The sequence below is a fragment of the Phalacrocorax carbo genome, chromosome 1 (assembly GCF_963921805.1).
Source record: "Phalacrocorax carbo chromosome 1, bPhaCar2.1, whole genome shotgun sequence".
NCBI classification, from domain to species: Eukaryota; Metazoa; Chordata; class Aves; order Suliformes; family Phalacrocoracidae; genus Phalacrocorax; species Phalacrocorax carbo.
Window position 1 is genome coordinate 216,425,009 of NC_087513.1, and position 17,978 is coordinate 216,442,986.

At 46.8% G+C, this 17,978-nt stretch overlaps 1 protein-coding gene and 1 long non-coding RNA gene across 9 annotated transcripts in view; both read right to left on the reverse strand.

The window, feature by feature from the left end:
* FAM168A (family with sequence similarity 168 member A) overlaps positions 1 to 17,978 on the reverse strand; it is a 228,197-nt gene that overhangs the window by 134,204 nt on the left and 76,015 nt on the right. The window lies entirely within an intron of this gene.
* Positions 6,015 to 8,118, reverse strand: LOC135311487 (uncharacterized). The gene is made up of 2 exons (XR_010371105.1): positions 8,001 to 8,118; positions 6,015 to 6,581 (listed from the first exon to the last, which is right to left on the reverse strand). It is a non-coding gene; the product is annotated as an uncharacterized LOC135311487 (long non-coding RNA).

A 17,978-nucleotide genomic window follows, 5' to 3' on the forward strand; every position in this document is an offset into this window, starting at 1 on the left:
AGTTATTGGCAAATTAAGAGGCAAGCAAAAATACTCATCAGCCCCTGTATCATCTTGCAAATCTGAGTTGACACCATTGACAAAGGCCGCTTCCCACGCCTCTCTTCTGCGTCACGTTGTGTCCAGCCTGCTCGCCTCCATATCATTGCTATTGAATAATCTGCGTGAAATGAGTTAATGATTCCAGTCCGGATCATAGTCAATGGACATTCACATCCACAACAGGCAGTAATTGCCCCATCACTGGCCGTTCAGGGGAGAGCACACACACAATCAAACCACGCACCGATTCTGAGCCACTGCTGCCGTGCAGCGAGAGAAAACCGCCACGAGCCTGCCCCAAGGCGGCACGACAGGAAGAGCGCTTCGTCGCTTCAAGTTCTGCAGATCAGCCACTGCTCACCACTAAATTCACCCTGCCCTCAACATAAGCGCATACAAATTGCAAAATAACATGCAACCCCAATGGAGTTTGTTTCCTGCAGTGTGGGCCGTAGTTGAGATGGCAACCGTCACAAGCATCACGACGGATTTCAACAGACGACAGTCCTTGTGCAGGAAGCTGGCTGGCCGAGCCCAGAGAGTTGTGGTGACAGAGCTAAACCCAGCTGGTGGCTGGTCACGAGCAGGGTTCCCCAGGGCTCAGTGTTGCGGCCAGTCTTGTTTAACGTCTTTATCAATGATCTGGATGAGGGGATCGGGTGCACCCTCAGTCAGTTTGCAGGTGACACCAAGCTGGGCAGGAGTGTCGATCTGCTCGAGGGCAGGAAGGCTCTGCAGAGGGACCTGGACAGGCTGGATCCATGGGCCGAGGCCAGTTGTGTGAGGTTTAACAAGGCCCAGTGCCGGGTCCTGCCCTTGGGTCACACCAACCCCAGGCATCACCCCAGGCCTGGGGCAGAGGGGCTGGGAAGTGCCCGGCGGAGAAGGCCCTGGGGGTGCTGGCTGACAGCCGGCTGGGCATGAGCCAGCAGTGCCCGGGTGGCCAAGGAGGCCACCAGCCCCCGGGCTTGTGTCAGCACTGGTGTGGCCGGCAGGAGCCGGGCAGGGATGGGGCCCCTGTGCTCGGCCTTGGGGAGGCCCCACCTCGAATGCTGGGCTCAGGTTTGGGCCCCTCGGGACAAGAAGGGCCTGGAGGGGCTGGAGCGTGTCCAGAGAAGGGCAGCGGGGCTGGGGCAGGGTCTGGAGCACAAGTGCGATGGGGGGCGGCTGGGGGAGCTGGGGGGGTTTAGCCTGGAGAAGAGGGGGCTGAGGGGAGCCCTTCTCGCTCTCTGCAGCTGCCTGAGAGGGGCTGGAGTGAGGGGGGGGCTGGTCTCTGCTCCCAAGTCACCAGTGACAGGGCGAGAGGGAACGGCCTCAAGCTGCGTCAGGGCAGGTTTAGGTTGGGTGTGAGGGAAAATGCCTTCCCTGCCAGAGGGGTCAGGCCCTGGCACAGGCTGCCCAGAGAGGTGGGGGAGTCACCGTCCCTGGGGGGGTTCAACCACCGTGTAGCCGTGGGACTTGGGGCCATGGTTTAGGAGGCCTGGGGGTGTTGGGTTGGGGGTTGGCCTTGATGATCCGAGAGGTCTTTTCCAACCCTAATGATTCTGTGACTCTATGAACTTTCGTCCATAGGTGCTACATGGAGGAGGAGAGACTCCCTAGAGGTTGAGGACAATCAAAATATCACATTTAAGTTCCAGATCTATCGTTCATGTTGTTAAAATGTCAGGTGATGGCTTTGTGAGGGTCTAATGGCCAACTGAATATGGTGAATCTCCTGTGCTGAATTCTTCCTCTGATGCTGATTTGTAAAATATCAAGAGAATCTTAAAAATCCTGGGGTCAAAAGAAAAGCCAATTTAAAGTGAGGAATGCTACTTGAGGAATGCAAGAGGACTGGATTAGAAATGAAGAGAGGGAAATTACAGAGGCGGAGGGAAGCGCTACAGAATGCAAAAGCAGCAAGTGGATCTCCAAGTCCAAACCCTGGAACAGAGGAGGCTGGGTCACAGCAGCTATATTTGGTAGAAATCCAGAAAAATCATTCCTAAAATAGGTTAACAAAATACTAAGAAGGAGAAAAAGGAAATTCCGTCTTGAACATATAGAGAAAGACTTCATCCTGGAGAATTTAACGCAGTAGGAAAAGCTCTGGGGTCACTAGCGTCCAAAGCTAATGAACACTGGTGTAGCTGAAGAGACCTTTGCTAAACATAATCCTGGAATTACAAAAGAGCCACATAAAAATACTACTCTATTTCCAGTCTTGTAATCTAGTATTTAGCACTTGCTTTCACTGGGGGAGTCGGGGGGAAAGCATCCTGTTTTTTTTTTTTTTTTAAGGCTGTTCAATGTTTTGGTTTTTTTTCAAAAAACAAAGTAAGGCTTTGGACAAATGCAGCACGAGCTCTGGTGTTTTACTTTCCCAGGGGTAATGAGACCAAGAAAGCATGTGCAGCCCATTTTCAGGTTTGGGAACTCTCAATATTCCCAAAAAGATGGGGCTCACGGCTGCTTCAGCTGCCTCTGCCCTACAGGGCAAGCAGAGGCTGCCGTGAAGCAGCCCACGACCTCAGGTAAGCTGCAAACCTCCTTCACTGCATGTTCTCTATATACATCACGCTTCGTATCCTGCACGACTTCAGCAAATCACTCAATTACTTGACTGTTAATTATGGCTACACATTGCTTCTTCCTCAACATCAGACTCTTAGCAATTATACGTCTTATTCTGTTTTAGCGGTGTTAACCTGCTGTCTACCCCCATGTCCTGCTTCCCAAGAGAGGGCTGGAAGTTGTGCTGCAGCCAGGGTGGCTTTAGCTCCCTCCTCATCAGCTGAGGTTATTTTGAGGCGATTTGGTTAATGAGGTGATCAGCTGGCCCATGCCCTATATACCCTACGTATATTCCTGACGTAGGTGGGAGACTTTCTCGACAGACCCACCACAGATCAGTCCAAAGACACCAACTACCAGAGGTTTCACGTTAATCCAAAGCCACTCCACATAATTAAACTAGCCCCAATTCCTGAACTATGTCATGAATCCTTTATCGGAGAAAACATACGCAATAAATCAAGAGTACAGATCTCTGTGAAGCACATGCACTAGTTGGCCTGGAAGCTGCAGGCCTGATGGAGGCTTACTGAATGAAGTCCACAGTGTGGTTGAGGGAAAGCCAGGCTAGATGCATTCAGCAGGCCCTTCGAGCCTCCGAAAACCTATTCAATCTGTTCAGCGGGGAGGCTGAGGAAAGCCTCCCTGCAAGGGAACACAACTGCCTGCGCCTCGGCAGCTCACCCACGCTCACCATCAGCCACCGTCAGGGCTTGTTCTGCTCCCGAAGTTGCAATCAGGCTCAAGATGAATCATTACGGATCCGTGGACTTTCAGAACAAAGGATCATTTTTCCAGCTCCAATCTTCTGTATCTTTTGGGTGGATGGATCAGCAGTACTGTGCCAAGAGAAGGTATTTCACCCACAGATACTACAAAGACAATTCTAGACTGGATTCAGTAGGAGGACAACAAGAAGCGCTAGTTCTTCACTCAGCATTGCCCTGAAATACATCACATCCCATAACCAGCATGTCTTTTAATCCGCCTCCCAAAATAAACTACCCCATTAAGAGCAGCCAAGTTTCTGTAATTTTCAAAGCAGATCTCACTAATTTGTTTTGGAGAGTTTTGCTATGAGCTTATGACTGTTTTTAATTGGGTTCCAATGCTGTGAACAGTAACTTTTTGCTTCCTAGTCTGTGGACTTGCACTGATTATTAAACAAGGCATGAAAAGCAAAGTAAATCGCACTTATTTGAGTTTGCATTAGGAGAGCGCTCTCCAGCCCAGTACTGGAGTGCTGTGACATCTGTCACACACACAAACCACCTACCAGCTTTACAGGAGACAGCAGCCGAGCGTAAAACAAGGGAACACAACCTGCGCGATTAATTGTACGCTGGCAGTTAGCACAGCGGAGGAGATGCATCTAAGGAGCAAAGGCAGCTCACATGCAGGTGTCTACAGGCAGCTTTTCTTGGCCATCAGGGCAGCACGAGCTTGACGAACCAAACGGTGAAGGAGGAGGTGAGCTGCCACCAAAGGACAACTGGAGCTGGACAACAGCCTCTCCTACAGAATAGGAAAGAACACAAAGGGCAAAGACAGGCTGCAAAGGGCTTATGTGTGAAAAGATTGAGGAGGGGAGGCAATAGAAGGATGAGTTGGTCAAAAGACAACCAAAGAAATTATTTCTGTGGTCCAAAGGATAAATAGCGCCTTACAGAGTCCTCTTCCAGCCTATCACCATGATGGAGCACCACTAGCCTGCTAGCTAGCAGATCCAAAACGGAGTAATTTGGAACAAACAAACACCAAAAATACAATGTCTTCCCCCATCCAGCTGAAAGGAGAAGCATCACCCCCCTCACGCAGGCTTTGAGCCACCAGACATGACAAATGGGATTACCTGCCACTGTCCTATTTAGAGAGGAGCTGGTCAGCTGAAGGTAATAACATGCACGTTATCTTCCGAACAACCCTGCTATAAAACCTACAGTCAGGTATCTCCTTCTGAGATACAAGTTCCAACTCTATCAGAAAAGATACAACAAAAGGAAGATTTCTGGTTAAAATATCAAACTATGACCTAAGGGATCTGAGTTTAGTTCCCAGAGGTACCTCTGATTCTGAGACGGGGAAGCTTTTTCCAAGAGGTATTAAGAGCACATGGAATGATACAAGGTGCCACAGCAATTCCTTATGGACGTTCCCACCTGAGCAGCCAACAGACCCGGAGCTCCAGAGTCCTAGCCAAGGCTCCGCTGGGTTTGGTACCAGTGGTATTAATGGAAGCTTCAAGGCTTGTAGCTGGCAAACACCCTGTAAAGAGCTCCCTCACCTCCTGAAATTGCATATGAGCAGTTTGGGAATAAAAAAGGGATACTCTGGAAATGTTTCTAGAGCGACCTCTGTTCAAGGGCAGTGTACTTCCCCTGAGGGTAAAGAGGCTTATGGGAAAAACAACTAAATTATCTTGGCCAAGGAGGCCAAATAAGGAGGGCTGGAGTTTTCCAGGTGGCCAGGATTTCCTCCAACCTCTCATATTCCTGGAGAATCTCAAGATCCAGAAAGCAGTTGATCACTCATCAAGCAATGAAAGCAGCTCTGTGGACCACTTCCGACCTCCTCCACTGCACGGACACAGTTAGCATCGCCAGGAGGGCACACGCAGAATCTCTCATCATACCTGGAATATGAACTGACAATGGCAACACTCAAGCAATGAGGGGACAAAATTGTTCATCCTTTAAGCTGGGAAGAAAAGAACCCCACTTCCCACTCCTTGGGACTCCTAAAGGGAGTCTCAGCAGCTGTGGCTGCACCCAGACAGCCAGGGACACAGTAGCGCAGTATTAGTCACTGTTTTACCTGCAACATGTGGGAGCCTGGCAGAGGGGCGATGAAAAAGACTCAGCAAAATGAGCTCGCTCTCTCCTGCGGCAAACAGAGAGATCTCAAGCAGCTGTGGAGGCACCAGCAGTTCCTGCTGGGCTCAGAGGCATCTCTCAGCTCGTGGGAGCTAGTGCAGGTGACAAGGGGGCAGACATTGGCCCTGCAACCCATCTTCTATATCCTTCTACCACAGAATGCCTTGTCCAACCCACAGCTCCTTAACTTGCCTCCAGGAAAGAGAGACTGCAAAAGGGATTATTCAGACAGCTGCAGGAGCCGTCCTTAACCCCATCTCAGCACAATCACTCTGGAGCACCGGCATGCTGTCACTGTCTTCCCCATCCCGAAGTTGTACCCACTAGAAAATGTCTGCGTGACTCCTGTATTTGGGGAGCTTGGGAGGAGATATGTTTCACTCCGTTTTTCAGGAAACACCTCCACTTTCCCTTTGTTCAGGTAAAAATATGAAATCCTCAGGTTTATAGTCTGACATTGTGCTGAAAGAAAAGATACGGCAGAAAATAAAATGGACCTGGGCTCCCAGCAGCTACAGCCCGAGCTGCAGGAAAGGTGATGAGTTGAGAAAGCAGAAACTGAGAGCAGGAGATACAAATAATGTGTCTTCACTGTTTTTTGTTTAACACAGTTACAATTTCATAGCAGTGGAATGAGGTTTGGGGAAAAAAAAAAAACAAAAACACAAAATCACTGCAGAGGATGCCATTAACTCTCCCAGGCAGGCGAATGGGCTGTATGAGGCAGCAGCAGTAGCACTGACTCCACTTCAGTTTGAACTCTCAGGCTCTGGATTTTGGTCTGTGTCTGAACCTTCAAATGTTTGATGGGGTGCAGGCGGGCAGCTTGGCAGTGCAGAAGCAGGACACAGCTCAATCTCATGTTCAAGGCTTGAAATTTTTCAGGCATCCAAACCAGGTGTCCACGGCCATTCAACAGGAGCTCTGGCGGAACCTGGAGGAGCTTGTAACAAGGGCTGAGGCTGCTCAGAAATGGTATCCTAAGCCAAATCCAGCCGGGAGTAGGGCATGGTTAGTGCTTATTAAGAGTGAAATGGTAATTGCAATGATCATGAGTGCGGTACCAACTGCTTGCTGCTCTTACCATCCAGTACCAGCCAGGCAGAGGCTCTGGAGGACACAGAAATCACACACTTTATTGGCCAACCTGAAGCAAAGGGGTTAACATCCTTGATGATGCACTGAGAGCTTCACGAAGAACCATGCCTACTTGTGACGAATCCCAGGGCAGGAAAAATAGGAATACATAAAAACCTAAGGGACCAAAAAAAAACCAAACCAGGAGACACCAAAAGTCCATTAAACCAGTATGCTACCTCCGACAGAGGCTAGGCATGTAAGGACACGCGGAAAGGCCAAGTGCTGTGCTGCTCCCTCACAGGGTGCTCCTCAACTCTAGCAAATTGCTATTCAGAGATTCCCCAAGAAAGGATTCAGCAGCCCTTGAACAGCTTTCCTGTGAACTCTTCCAGTCACTTCTGAACCAGTGCAAGGTCTTCCCCTCCCACACCACGCTGGGGCTATGAGTTCAACTGCTGAACTACATATACGCAAAGCACAACTCCTCTAACAAGCTTACTGCCAGTTTCACTCAGCATCCCCAAGTTCTTGTACTGAAGAGGTGGCAAGTAAGACTGATTGCTTGCCTTCCCTATGCTACTCCTGGGTTTATAGGTATGCAACCTTCAAATACCTCAGGAGGATATATATACTGCCATGCCTACCACCATGGTATCCCATGTCTATACTAACGGCACATAAGTGCAAGGATAGACGTCTTCCCAGTCGTAATGGACAGAAGAAGGTGGCTCTTCTCAGCCTGGGGAAGAGACAGCTGCGGGGAGACCTTATTGCGGCCTCCCAGGGCTTAAAGGGGGGCTGTAGGAAGGATGGGGGCAGACTTTTTAGTAGGGCCTGTAGCGACCGGCCAAGGGATAACAGTTTTAAACTAAAAGAGGGGAGATGCAGTCTAGATATAAGGAAGAAATGTTTTACGCTGAGGGTGGTGAGACACTGGCCCAGGTTGCCCCGAGAGGTGGCCGATGCCCCATCCCTGGACACATCCCAGGTGAGGCTGGACGGGCTCTGAGCGACCTGATCGAGTTGAAGATGTCCCTGCCCATGGCAGGGGGTTGGACTAGATGAGCTTTAAGGTCCCTTCCAACCCAAACCATTCTGTGATTCTAAGAACAAAGTATGGCTAGATGCCTGCAAACCTGAGCAACCTATCGCCAACGACGAGATTACATCGAAGAATATTTTTAGAACAGATTACAGCCCAAGTTCCTCAGCCAGCAGAGGAGGGCATTCACTAAAACATAGCCACAACAACATCCCAAGCGATCTTTTTCTCTGTAGCCACCTTTGCTCAAGTTAAACTTCACACCCAACTTGCTACCAAGCTCTCGCCCAATAAGGCATGGATTCAATACTCTAGTTATATTTGACCCCAACTGTCAACATCTCCACCAAAGGAAGCCTCCAAAAGCAGGAGAGATCATTCTAGGAAGCATATCAAGAGGAACCCACCCTGTGGATACATGCCAGCCTTGTTCCACTTGGTATCTCCTTCTCCACCAAGCAGGGAGAGATGCCCTTCAGAATCGGTAGCAGCTCCTGCTGCGGTTCTCCCCAAGGGTTTCTGCTGAATTTGAGCTGCTTTTAGCAAGTCGCCTACAACATTTGTTTCTCTGTGAGCAATAGGAAGCCTTGTTCAGAGGTCAGTCAACAAGTATTATTGATCGCTTCTTACAGCACCCAAAACTCCACTAAACACTGCACAATAAAGATAAAAATAGCAACAAACTTTGTTCCCAGAAGAAAGAACGAACAAACATTGCACAGCAAGGAGCAACAGCCCTAGGGCTAGTTTGTGCCCCATACAGCAGCCAGGCTCTAACGGGTGACCCTGGTGCAACTGGGAGGGCCAGCTGGCCCTGGAGCTGCCTGCTGCACCCTCTCCTTCCCTCCCCTGCTTCGAGGCAAACGCACATGAAATGCCAAGAGCTTTTATTTCCCCTCCTTGTTTGCAATAACAGCAAAGCCTGCCGAAAGCCAAAGTAGTTTATAGCTGGCGAAGGCCTCCACAGCAAGCCGCTCAAGGGAAGGAGGAAGCAACAGAGGTGGGACGGCGCCTGTCTCTAGACAGAAAGTTGCAGATAGACGCAAAGCTGCTCTGCTTATGCTCAAACCACTCGCAGCCATACGAATGTCGCTGGTGCAGCGCCTGATCCAACCGTGGTGTTCGTTCCCAGGGCTGCGCTAAAGGCATCGGCGTGCTTTCGGTCAGCTCTGAGCACGGACAGAGCAGGCTCACGTTGGCTTGGGGATGGCACAGTCCTATGCGCTGGAAAACCTGTGCTTTGGGGAATGACCGTTCACGGAGCTCCTGTCTCTGGCGGTGCCTCTCCCTGCAACCAGTCGTCTAAAACAGGCACTGAAGGAAGCAGCAACTCAAACTTCAGTAAGATTATAAAACACAGCCTAGCATGGAGGTTTTGCCCTTTGAGAAGCATCTTTCTTCCAGCCTCCGTAATAGAAGTGCATCCGAAGGAATAATTTGAAAGCCTTAAGAATGAAGGCTTCACAAAATCGTTTCAGAGGAGGCTCACAGTACCCGCAAAGCTGCAGGAAAAGCAATTTAAAGGTCACTTCTTGCCATGCAGGGGAGACGATAAAACTCACCAGCCTCAATTGTGGAGCGGAAGAGGCGATGTGAACAGAAGCACAACCAGATAAGTAGGAAAGTATTTAAAAAAAAAAAAAAAAGAATAAAGAAAAGTACTCTACGGCTCTGGGTTTGTGCTCCCGACGAGGAGTCTTAATTCATATCAAGATGGCTTCAGAACAGCACATCAACACTTGGCCCTCCCTGCTAACTGGTTTCCTTAGATCTGCTGAGCTGTTTGGGCTGAATGAGCAATTAGAGTATAAGAAAACAGATGGCTCTATTTGGCAACTTCTTTAAAAGTGTCATTTTGAGACTAGCCAGGTCATATCACAACTAAATTACTCCAGATTAACTGCTTTCAGGCGACCTGTAATAGACGAAACGATTCAGGCAGTAATCTCTAAGATTGTCAAACTGATTGCACCCATTCAACTACCACCATATTTTATCATTAACAGCGGAGTCGATTATTCCTCATTAACAGGATCTCAGAACCATAGACTGGTTTGGGTTGGAAGGGACCTTTTAAAGATATTTAATCATTGCAGAAAAGATGCATGTTTGTCAAACAAAGTATTTATATGCTGAGTGTGTCCATTTCCTTTCCCTTTTTAATTCAAAATCCCAAAGCTTTTCCACATGTGGAGAAAGACTCCTCTTCTCCAGTGCCTTTGGGACTGAACTGGGATGCTACTGGACAGCAGCACTGCACAGCAACCCCAGCTGAGGACTGAAGAAAGATACGGTTCACGTTCTTGTGTACAAAAACTTAATTGCTAGCGCAAGTCCGACCTGCAACCCAAGAGCCAAGGTGTCTGTCCATCCCTGTCCATCACATGTGGACACACACGTTCAACATCAGAGTCGACAGAAGTTGTGGGGGCAAATCCCCTCTATCTCCACCTGCGTGCGGTTTGCTGAGAAGCGATCGACGGGCTTAGTGAGCAATTCTGCTGGGATCACAAAATCACAGGATAAATGAGGTTGGAAGGGCCCTCCAGCGGGGATCTTCTCAACCTCCAGCTCCAAGCAGGGATAACTTCAAAGCAGAGACGGGTTGTCTGTGGGTTATCCAGCCAGAGGCTTGGCATCTCTGAGGACAGAGACTCTAGTGCACAGTATTAATACAAAGGTTGTACAATTAATTCTCGTTCTCTTCACAGCCATCTTGGTTCGGAGTAGAAAACCAAGAACAAAACACATACTAGATTAAGCTGATGTAATCTGAAGACAAATTCAGCCACAAGCATCATTCTCAAGTTCCCAGTTTCAGAAATCAGCTATAATTTGAGAAAGGACTTGGAGTTGTCAAGGCTTTGTTGGAATTTACTCTGACTGATCCCTATTACCTAAAATTTCCACATTACATCCGAGACATCATATAATGTTTCTTTGTGCTTCACTGATATGTCAGTTCGGGATAGCTTCAAAGTGATCCCCCCCCAGCACCGCAGCCCCCAGCCAGGCTGCAAAACCCCCCCTACTTCAGAAGTATGAGACAGCGGTTTGAGCAAAATAAATACACGATGTTTTCCAGGATGAAATCAGTTCCGATGACAAGTAAACACCGTACATTTCAACCGCTGCCAACATATGATTTCAATGTCCAATTTTAAATCAACAAGTACAATCTGAACTTCCAGCAACACAAAACACATGAATGAATTTCAAGCTGGTATTTTTATGTTCAGCAGTTGCCCATTTCATACAAACTACCAGAAAAATAGACAACACTACCCAAATCCATCTTTGATTTACTCATCAGTAGAACAGGACTGTAAGCCCATGACTAATTTCAAACTCAAAGCTACTATTTACAATTATCATAGAATCAGAGAATCATTAGGGTTGGAAAAGACCTCTCGGATCATCAAGGCCAACCCCCAACCCAACACCCCCAGGCCTCCTAAACCATGGCCCCAAGTCCCACGGCTACACGGTGGTCGAACCCCCCCAGGGACGGTGACTCCCCCACCTCTCTGGGCAGCCTGTTCAAATTCAGATGAGAGTCTGGCAAACACACCTTTTTCAAAAAGCCTGAATCCTATTTTTGCATTTCAGTTTAATCATAGATAGGTCCAGTTAGGGGATGGGTGATTAATTTTTTCTGAAAGACAGTAACTGCATTCTATGTAAATTAATGTATTAAAAATACTATAATGGGCTACATCTGTAAATGAAGTCTGCAGTTTAGCAATGCCGCCTCAGAGAATGATTCCTACCTAACTCATTACCAGCCGGTAAGTTCTGGCAACTTGTTTAATGCAGAACTAGAAGAAAATTGGATTCTTTAACCTGAATTTAAGTATTCATAATTAAGTTTTAACTGTAAAATGAGTTAAAGATGAAAACTGCCTAAACTAATTTTAAAATGGAATTTCAAGAACATATTTACTTATGCCTTTTTCACTGTTCCAGCTGTCCAAGGCTAGAGTTTGCCGGGTCCCTGCACCAGGAGGAGCACATCCCGCAGGGTTGCTACCAAGAAATTCCAGGGGATTTCTAGTTATCAGCAGGGTCCAGCAGAAAGAAAATCTGATCTGACAGTTCCCTTTTTGAAGGTTATCTGAAACACAGGTGAGAGAGCTGGGAGTTATTCTGGGAGAGGGATTCAACAGTTCTGGGGAAAAGGGAGCCCCCAAAGGCATTCTATTAATTTGGTTTTTAATTTTTTTAATATATACATGTGCTATTTCAATAGCTAGACACCTAGCTAGCATCATTTTTAAAAACCAATCCTTCATATGCTCTAATTGCATTGGTAGCTTTGAGTCATTAGATTAGTCTTAACACTGCCAATGGACCATCACTTAGTGGGGCTCATGTAGACACGATACTTAAGGGAAAATAACGTTTCACCCACATATTTTGCGATTTTCTACCACTTTAAAAAAAAAGACTTAGGCACTTACAGACAGCTGTAGACCACCCAAATTACTGAACCTTTTCCAAGTTCAGTAATAGCCAGGAAAGATATATTTCTGGTTTTGGTATATCTAATGTTCTGTACCAGCATTATCTCTTTGCATAGCCAGCCTGACCAAAAGACTGCTTTCCCAATATACTTCTATTAATAATAATAAAATAATCAAAAGTGAACATTGCCGGAGTTACAGGAGGCGTTACGACATGCCGCAGCTCAGCATTTTATCGGCAGTAAGAGACTTCGCTGGCCTAAAGCAAAAATGTTGGTACAGCCAACACTCATCTACCACCGTCAGCAAGCCCTGGCACAGCGTTTTCCTTATTCTCATCGCTGTCGCCCCAAAAATGAGGAATTTCAGGCAAAGTCAGGACACGCAGTTCAGTGGTTTAAGTTACCTAAAATTTTCCTTTTCTTTCCCCAACTTCCCCCAGATTTCTTTCACTATTTCCTCTCTAGCCAAGAGCAGCAGATGGAAACCTGCTCCACATCTGTATGAGATAATGGGCTAATATAAGAGGAAACTATTTCCTTATACTAGAAGAAAAGAGTCATCAGCAAGACAAACAGGTGGAATTGCTCATTTTTAAGTGTTTCCGGATGAGTAAGAAAAGGAAAAAAAAGTGTTCTGGCTCTCATTGAAATGCATTTGAAAGATATCACTTCCCCTATACCCCAGAATCAAACCATCCACCATTAAAAGTCACATGTGCTGTTCCTAACCTGGGAATATTGTACACTGCCTGGGTTTTTTTCTGGATTTCTTATATATTTTTCAATAGCAAAAACTGTCTTTAACACAAGGACTCAGAGGACTGAGCACACTGTCAGTCATCCGTAAATTCTGCTAACAAACAGCACTCCAGATCTTCACTGCCAATAACAAAAGCTTATTTGGGACAGGGAAAAAATTGCAATTGAAGTGGTTTCCAAGGACTTTCTGCTTGGAGTGCCATGGTTACATTTTTATGACATACCTTATCTTGTTTAATCTTAAATATCTGTTCAATCACCCTCTTTTCAGAAGCATCTTATGAGCAGATTTCTGATCTCCACGATTCGATGCTTGCACACATGGGCTTTTTGGGTGTGAAGCAGTATAAAATGACTCAATTTTACAAAACTCCATTTCAAAACTACTTTTTAATATTTTTTTTTCCTGTCTGTATCTCCAAAAGCCATGATTCCTGACACCTGGCTGAGTTTCCATCTGCTGAGCCATGCCTATGGGACTTGGTGAAATGTGGGAGAAAGACTAATGAGCATGTGGACTTCACGATGGACAGCACAAAGACAAGAAGAGATCCCACGACCAGCTCTCCAGCACACCGGTCTTCAAAGCAATTGAGAGTTTGCCTTTTTTCTGGTGTCTCTATGTAAGAAGATCCTGCAGTACACAAAAACAACCTGCCTTCCTCAACGCCATAAATTGGTTATTGGAAAAGGAACTGCTCACGGTCTGGCAATATCCAACTGGTTGACACTGGAGGAGGTAAATGGTGTCAACTGTCACAGCAGAGTCTAGAGAAGCAATTTCTCGGTTACTTAAGCATTTTTTCTTGAAGTAGCTATCTCTATTGCATTTAAGAATTAGGGCTAGTTTCATCTAATGTCCAAAACAACATAAACAAGATTGGATTTGAAAATACCAACAGTTGAGGTCACTACGTACCAACAGCCACAATGTCAGAAGCCAATGTTTTCAACTACAAACAAGCACAGTGACACAGAAATTTGATGCATTTATTTACAGGAGGATTTTAAAATAAGGATAATAATAAGCAAGAGCCTTAAGTAAAAAGGTGAGAAAATTAAAGACAATACACTCTGCCTGTTGTCTACCTGAGGAGATGTAACCAAACCTCCAATGGGAGGAGAAGAGGACAGCAGGGAGGAGAAGGCTCATCAGAAAACAAGGATATGGGAAGCAAATGAGTCAACATCCAAACCAGGAGCAGCATAAACAGACAAAAAACACAAACAACCTAAAAAGTGGATATACCAATTAAAAGTCAACACCACATGTATTATTCTTCCACTATAGAAAGATTAGACATCTCCAGAGTGCTACTGAAGAAACACAAGATGGAAGGCAAAGTAAATATATACTAAAGTCAATAAACCCAAAGATTGTTCACTTAACGATTCAGAAAAAACTAAGAACCACCTGTCCATAATGTTTACAAAAATATACTATCATATTCAAATAGCTCATTACATAACAGCAGAAGAGTTGTACTTATCTCAAACGAGTGTATTAAGGATTTTCACGGAGTTACCCAATGTCTTATTTCACGTGAGGCAAACCAGCTGTAATAATGCATTGCCCTACCACACAGATAAACAGACACAGCATGGGAAGCAAAATAACCCAGACAAAATCCTTCAATTGTGGCTATACAGTAATGACTAAAGAGCCCATAACTGGGGGAGACAACCTCAAAAAGCTATTAATAAAAGCCTTAGCAAGACACTATTAAAAAACTAAACTTACAGGATAAGCAAAAAAGGGGCTGTCATGCGTTGAGAGCAGCAAAACTATAGGAAACAGCCCGGTATTAAACACTGGATTTTCAAGCTCTCAAAAGGGTAACCGAAAGGTGCTCCAAGACCCTTTGCAAGGACCAGCAGTATTTCATGCACAGAGGTAAAACTGGAAAAGAGAACGAAAGAGATAAGGTAATGTCTGCAGAGATGAAATTATTAATAAAAGTCACAATTAAGTTGGGAGATTCAGAGAGCCCTGACAGAAGTTCAGCCAGTGAAATCATCTGCCAAGAGATATGGGGTATGTGTATATACTGAATAAAATAATATATCCCGCTCATATATCATGAGGACTTCAGCTACAAGGAACAACCTGGCTAGCAGCAGCTTACAAAATCTCTGCAAACTAAGCACGCTAGTGCGTGTCCGACGCGGCCGCTCAGCTAGACATCCGAATGCCTGAGGTGTTCATGAAAGGTGGGTATTTTGGGGAAATTGGAGCAGGACAGAATCACAGAATCATTAAGGTTGGGAAAGACCTCTCGGATCATCAAGGCCAACCCCCAACCCAACACCCCCAGGCCTCCTAAACCATGGCCCCAAGTCCCACGGCTACACGGTGGTTGAACCCCCCCAGGGACGGGGACTCCCCCACCTCTCTGGGCAGCCTGTGCCAGGGCCTGACCCCTCTGGCAGGGAAGGCATTTTCCCTCACATCCAACCTAAACCTCCCCTGACGCAGCCTGAGGCCGTTCCCTCTCGCCCTGTCACTGGTGACTTGGGAGCAGAGACCAGCCCCCCCCTCACTCCAGCCCCTCTCAGGCAGCTGCAGAGAGCGAGAAGGGCTCCCCTCAGCCCCCTCTTCTCCAGGCTAAACCCCCCCAGCTCCCCCAGCCGCCCCCCAGCACACTTGTGCTCCAGACCCTGCCCCAGCCCCGCTGCCCTTCTCTGGACACGCTCCAGCCCCTCCAGGGCCTTCTTGTCCCGAGGGGCCCAAACCTGAGCCCAGCACTCGAGGTGGGGCCTCCCCAGTGCCGAGCACAGGGGCCCCATCCCTGCCCGGCCCCTGCTGGCCACACCAGGGCTGACACAAGCCCGGGGGCTGGTGGCCTCCTTGGCCACCCGGGCACTGCTGGCTCATGCCCAGCCGGCTGTCAGCCAGCACCCCCAGGGCCTTCTCCGCCGGGCACTTCCCAGCCCCTCTGCCCCAGGCCTGGGGTGATGCCTGGGGTTGGTGTGACCCAAGGGCAGGACCCGGCACTGGGCCTTGTTAAACCTCACACAACTGGCCTCGGCCCATGGATCCAGCCTGTCCAGGTCCCTCTGCAGAGCCTTCCTGCCCTCCAGCAGATCAACACTGCCACCCAGCTTGGTGTCACCTGCAAACTTACAGCGACGTGCGCGACAGGGAAAATTCCCCTGAAAGCTGAATGACACCGCATCTCATTGCTCTTCCACCCCCCTTGCACCTCTGAGTGCAAGCTGCTTTCAAGGTCAAGTGGTCAGGCAGCCTCTCAAACAGAGGCAATAATCCTCCTACATAATATTGTGTTGCACCTGCCGCTGACAACAAATATAAAGGGCTCAATTATATTTTTGTTAATAATTTCACAAAAGGTTTATCAAAATATGAAGACACTGAGCAATGGTGACAAGACCTGGATGAAGAACACGGAAGGGAGCACAAAGAAGCCAAACGTCACCAGCCAGAGAAGCTGCGTCATGTACTCACCCCCAATGAACCCACATTTTCCCCCTTCCCTTCTCCTTCACCTCTTCTCCTTTTCCACTTCAAGTGGCTGATGACTTGGATGCCAGGAAAAATTCACCCAGGTAAAGAAACAAAGGTTTGCATCAGTTTAAATTCAAGAGAAAAATATGCATGAAAGCAATATCTTAAAAGAAGACAATATGAGAAACGAAATTAAATGCCGCTATTTACTGCGCCGTTTACAACAGGAACAAGGGATAAGAGAACAAAGTAAAATTCAATTGCAATTTACTCCAAGTTTGCAGAACTCACTACTAAACACTGTGTGCAAAAGCTTCAAATCTCTTCTTGAATCCCACAAAGTTTAAAATGAATTCACATACACACACACGTTTTAAAGGTGACAAACCTGAAGTACCAGGACTTATAAACATGACATAAAATGTATTAAAAGGATCTCCTAGAAACAGATTATTTCAAAATCACTTGCGATGGGGCTTCTTGAATCTTTCATTGCACGCCCCAATTTCTGTATCCACACAATAAAAATCAAATGGCCAGATAAAGGACTGATTAAAAACAAGCATTAAATGCGCACTTTATTTTTTCAGAAATTAACAGCATTTCTGCCTTAAATCTGTCACTGCATGAAACCTGTCATCGCCTTGAAGAGCTTGGGGAGGCACGGAGGAGAGGAAGGGGACCTCCAAGTGCAGGCTTGCCCCCTTCAGATGTCACTGCCCAGTTAGTCTGGGCAGCACCCAAACCCCAACCAAGAAAAGGCCCGTTTCTTCCCTAACCCCAACCAAGAAAAGGCCCATTTCTTCCCTTATAATTCTTCTTTTCTGAAGAGACTAAGTGTGAAGGTTTTCATAGCTGTGCCTTATTCTTCAGCATGAGATGACAGTTCCCTGAGCTCCCGGGATATTTAACTTTGGGAGGCAGGAAAACAGCCAACCCAACGGTGTAACAGCATCCCATACTGAGTATTCCCAAATACTACACGTGAGGTGCTTCGGTTTGGTATTTTGATTGGGTTGAGTTTCTGGCAAAAAGCTAATACGAGAGGACAGAAGCATTTGAAGCTCTGGTTTGGGTCTCATAAAATTGCCTGTACCTCAGCTCCAGCAAGGCACAGCCGATTCTTCCAGATGCAAGACATCCCTTCTCAGATACATTACCTTTACGTTTTCATTCCCGCTGCTTTAAATCTATCATCCTGCAAAAACATTTAAGAGCTAGTATATCTGTTTGTGCCCATTCTGAGGCTGACACTCATTTGCGAGCCACAGCAGAGTGATACAAAAACCAGATCGTAAACCTGGCATTTGGGGTTTCTTTTTTAAAACAAGACCTATTTCACAGGTGGCATTGAGAAAAAAATTTAAAAAATAGATGGACACAAAAGATGACCATGATAATGAGAACTGAAGGTTCAGCTACGTGTCTGGCTTTCAAAGGAAAAAGCAGAATCAAAGCAGCAGAAAGGAGGAGGAACTCTTTAAAAAATACATATAGTTGAAGGCAGAGCCGCGAGGCACCCTGCAACGCTCTCCTTGCATCGGCAGCGAGGTCTGGAGCTGGGGGATGATAACAAGAACAACATATGTGCATGGGTAATTTCTTCCTCTCATTTTACCAACACAGATATTCCTACTATAAATTGATTTAGTTAAACGATCAGAAAAAACTAATGATTTTACTGTTGCCCACACT